This window comes from Bombus huntii, chromosome 4, assembly GCF_024542735.1.
Source record: "Bombus huntii isolate Logan2020A chromosome 4, iyBomHunt1.1, whole genome shotgun sequence".
NCBI classification, from domain to species: Eukaryota; Metazoa; Arthropoda; class Insecta; order Hymenoptera; family Apidae; genus Bombus; species Bombus huntii.
Window position 1 is genome coordinate 13,320,006 of NC_066241.1, and position 7,239 is coordinate 13,327,244.

Consider the following 7,239-nt stretch of genomic DNA (forward strand, 5'->3'; position numbering starts at 1 on the left):
GGATTAAGTTATATGATTTTATATAAATATTCTACTTTCTTCCAGATATCTACAAATTGAGTTTTAATTTATATGTATGTTTCAATCCTTAAAATATGACGTATAAAAGAGTTGTATAATATATTGGTGGAGAAATTATCTGTTGAAAAATTGAAGAAATTGTTCTATTTCAAAGCTTGTCTTAAATACTGCATGTGTTTTGACGTTTCAAATATACATATGTATACCTTCATTTGTGAAAATCTTGAAACAAAATTATAAATATACAAACGATGTGACAATAGAACTTTCCAATCGATCTACTAATACGATCACAGAAATATAACATATTTTGTTTAATATGAATTACAAGAACGAGAACAGTAATATTCGAAATATTTTCCACTATTTTTTATCGAATGCCTACGAGTAAAATATAAAAGGTACGCATCGAAAAACAGCAGGAATACCGTGACATATACCTATGAAAAAAAACAACGAACAAAGGCATGAAAAAAGGTTCTTTCACATGGCCGTGTGTCCTGTTATCGAGGATGTACCTAACCCGTACTTTTTTCGACGTCCGTTACACGTCGCAGCGATTCACGTCGGATAAGCTTCTGAATGGCGGGACGGTGAGTCGATGAATCGATTTTCACCGGAGAGGCATCGACGTGGCCACGATGTGGCATGCGATGCGGCTCAATAATTTATTATTTGAGCAGTCGCCGGAGACGATGCTCCGAAACCATCGCGACGTAGAATTATTTCGGTCGTCGCACGATACACACGGCTCATCAACTTCCAGCTTACATACTTGCGCTGTGCTCATAAATATGCTTGCGAAAGTTTCAATCGATTTGTACTAACAACACGCAGAAAGCTAATAATCGAACGCAACGTTTACTATCTTTTATCTGAAATCAGCGTGTATAAAAGAAAGCATTGATTTCACGTGCAAGATATTTTTGAATGTCAATGTGCCAACGTCCAGTCGCGTTTTTGCACCTCGATTAGATCATTTAAATTAGATTATTTATTTTAAGATATTAAAGCTTAATATAGAAAAGAAATGTTCGGATACTGAAGTACTGGGAATTTCGTTTGCTCAGGTATTCCGTGATTATTTTGAACCGAATGACAGAAATTAGTATTTCTTGCGGTACAACGATATCGTGAGTTGTATGTAGTAGGTACATTAAGGTTTAGAAAATATCAGGACGAAAAGATTTAACTGAATAGAAATTAATTGCCATAATATGAAAATTGAGGAAAGTCATGAACAACTGTTATGATATATAACTTTATGAAAGTTGAAGTGTAATAAATATTAAAGTATAATTATCAGATGAACGAAAGACGTAATTGATGAGTCTGACTTCTGAGAGGAAGAATTAAAATGTAAAATATTGTAAAATGTGACTCTTGAAGAATTAAAAAAACCTTGATGCTTCATCATCTGCCGCAACTTCTCAGGACACAGGATTGCGCAATATGTATCGATCACTTCCCTTAACGTAACCAATCAATCCCAGCACGATGATTCAACATCAACAACGATTCGAACAACAAGCAAAAGAAGCAACGGAGAGATTAAAATAGCGTTCGCGGATAACGCGTGTCACGAGTTATTTTTAAACGCGACAGGCGCATTCTTTTCGCGGCTGGTCTATCAATAGTCGGCCCCGGTAATATCTGCTACGAACATAATAACGATATTTCAGGCTGCGACTTTGACTTTTAACGCCTCGTGGGACGAGCAAAACCAACGAAGCTCCTGTTGCGTCAGTTCATACGTGAAATTCTTTTCCTTGCACTGATCGACGATAGTTTACATTTCGATATTGTAATTCGACAAACTAGAATCCAGGTTTTAACAAATAAGGTTAATAACTTTCTCTGCCTTTATCATAGTGTTAGAAGGTATTAAGTTTAAATTAAATTAAACTCATTTGAAACGAAGTTCTGTCAATGTCAGCGTGTGCAAATGCAAGTATGAAACTTACACTGTAATTAATAGACCGTGGATTTCTGTGCAAATTCGTATACGAAATAATATTAATATTAATTAGTACTAATAATAATAATTTCGAATATTCGAAATTCGAAAATTCATTCTAACGAGTACGTGTCCCGCCTTGAATATTTTACATATTCAACATATATAACATTCTGTGCAATTTTTGCATCTTCAGATTTATCACAAATACCCGAGAATCTACAGATTAATGTCAACAATGCAATTTAAACTACACACGATACACAAAAATGGAGCGAAAGTGTAATAAAGTTAGAGAAAATTGTTGAATAAATAAATAGATTGAAATTAACTTTAGTTTAGAAACAGCCTGTATCTACGTGTATGCATAATATCTAAGAAACATACAACATCTCGTTTTAGCTTAATTTAGATTATAGTACGTTATTATAATAATTCAGTCTTATTAAACGTCAATTATTGTCATTTACCTGGGACAACATACAAATTAGCTTGAACTGTTTGAAAGTTGATCGGTCGATGGTTGGAAATCAATTTCCGCTGGCATATGTAATCGAGCGATCGAGCTCGTGTACTGGCGTGTTTATTGCTAATTAATCGAGCATGCTCGACTGGAGGAGAGCCGGTCGGATTGATGCCTACGATTAACTATTCAGAAACGATGCGCTTGCTGCGTTAAGACATCGTTTCGTCTTTGCCACCGTGGGATGTAATTGACCAATATGATGTGTACACGCTATTAATATATATCGTATCTTCCGATACATAACGTGCATCCTGATTTTAAAACGAGACTTTATAGTAAAAAGACAATTGCAAATATTCGTAACAAACAATTAAACGATTTCGCGGTTACATTGTACGTAACCAATCACCGCAATTTAGGATAACTATGTACATCTTATGTGAGGAAATTAGTGTTGAAATTATGGATAATATACTGTAATTTCTATTATAATATAATTTACTATATAACATAATATGTCGGTGATTTGCTATTATAAATGTGTTACTCGATTATTAATATTATATAATTGAGAGATTATTCGTTATTACAGGATATTATTATTATTATGTACATTGATAGAAATTGCTATCCGCGTTTAAAACTACTATATATATAGGGTGTTCGTTCCATTCATTGACCGTTTACTTTCTGAATATTCTTTGATTTTCTTAATCCTTCGTACTCCGAGAATGTTTACTATACAATCGATACAATCAAAACAAAACTTCTTGAAATCAAAGGTTTTATTTTGAAAAAAAAGACGTTATACAGTTTACAAATCTTGCTGATCGGATAGATAGGTATAGATATTTTACTATATATCCTAAAAATGATATTTCAAGAAATGTTAAATGACATTCCATATAAAAGGATGAAAAAGAGCAAGTAAAATATGACAGTGCGACAAATAAACATTGTTATATGGTCATATCAGTCCAAGTGTGCACAGAGCTTAATATCAACAAGTGGAACAACGTCAAAGAGAATCGAATCGAAACGGGACGAACGCGACAACTATTGTACGTGCCTTTAATTTTGGCGTATTCATTGGCAGCTATTGCATTCACGTTTCTGCGAATACCTTTTTTCCCATCTGCTTTGTTAACGTATCACAAGGCCGTGGTGGGATCGTAGCCATGTGAACAACTTTTGTAGAATAGAAGAATGAAAATGTGAAATGTGAAATTGATAAAAATATATCTTTATACAGCGATATTATTTTAACAAAAACTGCAGCGCATGTTTGTGTTGAAAGAAAATGATTGCAGATTTCTTTTAGCGAATGCTAATAGAATAACAATCCTTCATCGACCAAAAGGGTTAAATAAAAAAGAAAGCTTTGCCATTCTATTGTTTGAACAATTCATTGAACGTTAAGCGCCGTGTCAGTCACCTGTGACTGACAGTATACTCTTCGTTCAGGCCGCGTTAGTCACTGTTGGCATACAATTAAAAACTTATATTTTCGTATAAATTGCACTGGGACACGAACCACAGACAATTAACCGAAGAGAAAGCATTTCTAACAGAATGTAGAGTACAGATTGCGATAAATTCATAGAAGAAATATATCCGAAGATATACACGCAACCTTGCACAGATCTCTGGCCGCCAGCAGATCGATGAAATCGAATATCCCGAGCTAAACGGAAAGGAAGACAAAACAGGCTTGGCGCTTAACGTGTTAACTACGTCTATCTAATGTTTCACGAATATCAACTTATAGTACGGATGAAATCAAATGAAAATCTACGAAATTTCTAGCCAAATTCTCAATCAAATACTCCATTACACTCTTTCAAGATACATCCGTCTCTTAATGATAATGAGAGTAACGTAATAATGTGAACTATAAATGAACTTCCATCACAAAAAAAGCAATGTTCCTGGATCACCTCGATGTTGAACATTAAATTTTCAGATTTAACCTTAATAGATACTCGTTAGCTCGACTACGTTTAAATTTTTGCTCGAAAAACAAATTTGCTACGAAAACGAGCGAATAAGAATGTTCTTCGCGAGTTGTCGATCAACGATTGGAACGATCTATCGTTCCAGGTGCGCGAAGGAGTTTGTCGGGCGAAAAAGGAGGTCGCGAGAGAACAGGAAGGACGGTGAGAAGGCGAAGCGACAGGAAGAGAACCTTTCCTCCCATGATACCCGCGAATTTGCATGTGAGCCGCCTTGGACCGACCGGTCGAGATATCGATTCGCAGGTGGCTAGCCGAGGGGATCGCTTACAATACGATTTATTACGGGGGACCACCTGCTTGCAGAAATCTCAATCGTGCCGACTCGATGCCGCCACAAACGGGAATGATGGAAACGCGGAGGAACCGCTTCCTACGGGATCTTCATTAGGATGTCTAGATTTCTCTTTTTAAATGGTGATTGTTCGGTTCAAATTTGGACTGGTGTTGACTTTCGTTGACTTTTTTAGATTGGAATGAAATTTGAAAGAAATTTAAGTTACAATTTGATACTAATTTGAGATCGTCTAAATTCGTCGAAGGAAATATTATTATTCGTGTTATGAAATAACGTTGTCTTTTTTTTAGATTTTTTTAGATTTTCTTAGATTGAAATGGAATTTGAGGAAAATTTCAGTTACAATTTGATATTAATTTGAGATCGTCTAAATTCGTCGGAGGAAATATTATTATTCGTATTATGAAATGTTTGTCTTAAAATATTTGAGTGTTTCATTGCAATCATCAGGCTCTATATGGTCATAATTCATTCTTCGATAATTATTATATCTAAAGGAAGTACATACTTAGCGAATGTTGTTCGTATTATGAAATGTTTATCTTAAAATATTTGTGTGTTTTATTCTATTAATTAGGCTCTATATTGAGATAATTTATTCTTCGATAATTACTAGGTATATCCGAAGGAAGTACATATTTAGTCAAAATTATTCGTATTATGAAATGTTCATCTTAAAATATTTGAATGTTTCATTCAAATTATCAGGCTCTATGTAGTAGATAATGTATATACATTATTCGATATTACATTTATGTATGTATTTATTAGTTTGTACTTTTTGGCCTCGCGGTCAAGAAATGGACTTGGCTTACATTCAATTACCTATAATATACATATCATACTTATACATATAGATATCATACTTATGGTACCTATATAATCATATAGTTTAGTTAAGTCTGAATCATGTAGACAGTTTGAAGAATTAATATCTTAACTATGAAAATAACTACTAAATTTAAGAAAAAAGAATGTTTTATAAGGTTGAAACAAGAAAGCATAATATATTAATTACCATCTCCTATATCTCTTTGAATAGATATTTAGAAACATTTAGGAGAAAAAGAACATGATCTGGGGATAATACCTCTAAGATGAAATTTTCCAAAAACTAATTATTTACTACATCAAATCTATACTTCATTCTACACATGCGGATTACGTACGTACCACATTACCGTCAATTTAGAAAACTAATTGCAGTGACTAATTTTGGAAGGATGAAGCTGACGCAAAACGCGTGATGACAGAATCTTTCAAATTAAAGTCATGTTTGTGTTATAATCGTCCTTTTGAAAGTATTTCTTTTCAAACTAACAAATAGTATGCAAAAATTTAATTAACTTGGAATCTACCGCCGTGTAATATATAAATCAAACCTTTACCAAAGAAATCAGAATGAAAGTGAACATCTACATAACACCAGGAGAAAAGTAAGCTTTTATTCTCATACTTTGCAAGATCATTTTAAATCATTCGCATCCGCTTCCGAGTCTATGGAATTTCTGTAAAAAGTCACAAATGCATCATTCTGATCATTCTCATAATTTTATTGCCGATACGTTTAACCTGTAATCGACATAAAATAAAAAGTACCGTTACCTCTAAAAACTATCTGCCAAAATTTCAGCCAGGTCTATGAGCCAAAGTACCAAGTGTTCGTATATTTACATACAAAATCGCAGCGCCCACAAGCGTCCCACGGCTGCTTGGTCGAGAGGGTCGAAATGAATGAGAGGTGGACACGAGAGCGTTGCGAAAGAACTAAAAAAGGAAAAAGAACAACAAAAAAGGAAAGAGAGAAAAAAAGGTAAAAAGAACCCTCGGTGGCAGCCGGTCCAGCGAGTTTTTGACCGTCTGGCGCTAACTGTTGGCCCCCGTACTACCTTCTCAGGTACTATGGTGCCGTCCCACACGTGGTCCCACTCCAACCGCATGCTCTTTCCGACAGAGAAACCCTTCCTCCTATCCTGGCCGCCCACAACTCGCTACACCACGGCTCCTGGGTGATTTATGGGACATGCCGGAAACACAAAAGGGGGAGAACGGTTTCCAGCGGAAAAGAGCCAGGCAAAGGGTGGAACTGTTTTTGCTAGCCTGCACCCAGGATGCCACGTGCCGCATGGTCAGGTGAATGGGAGAAGACCTTGTTGTTGTTAATTAGCTTAGGAGAATTTAGGGACGATTTTGATTATGCTTGATAGTGGTTGTTATGGAGGAGGGATTTGTGAGTGGTTTATAAGACGAAGTTATAAAGAAGAGTAATAGAGGAAGGTTTATGATTTTATGAGTAGATTGTAGAACATAAGCATATAATGACTTTAGAATGTATTTTATGTCATTTTCTTGGGAGAATTTAGGGATGATTTTGGTGATGGTTGATAGCTGGTTGTTATGGGGAAAGGTTTTGTGAATAGTTTAGCAAGTGGAATTATAAAAAGTGGTGGGAAAAGGTTTAGGATTTTATAGACAGATCATATCT

The 7,239-nt window shown here is 35.0% G+C and overlaps 1 protein-coding gene across 2 annotated transcripts in view; it reads left to right on the forward strand.

Moving 5' to 3' along the window:
* The window catches only part of LOC126864452 (ras-related protein Rab-37), a 179,736-nt gene that overhangs the window by 6,507 nt on the left and 165,990 nt on the right, over window positions 1-7,239 (forward strand). The window lies entirely within an intron of this gene.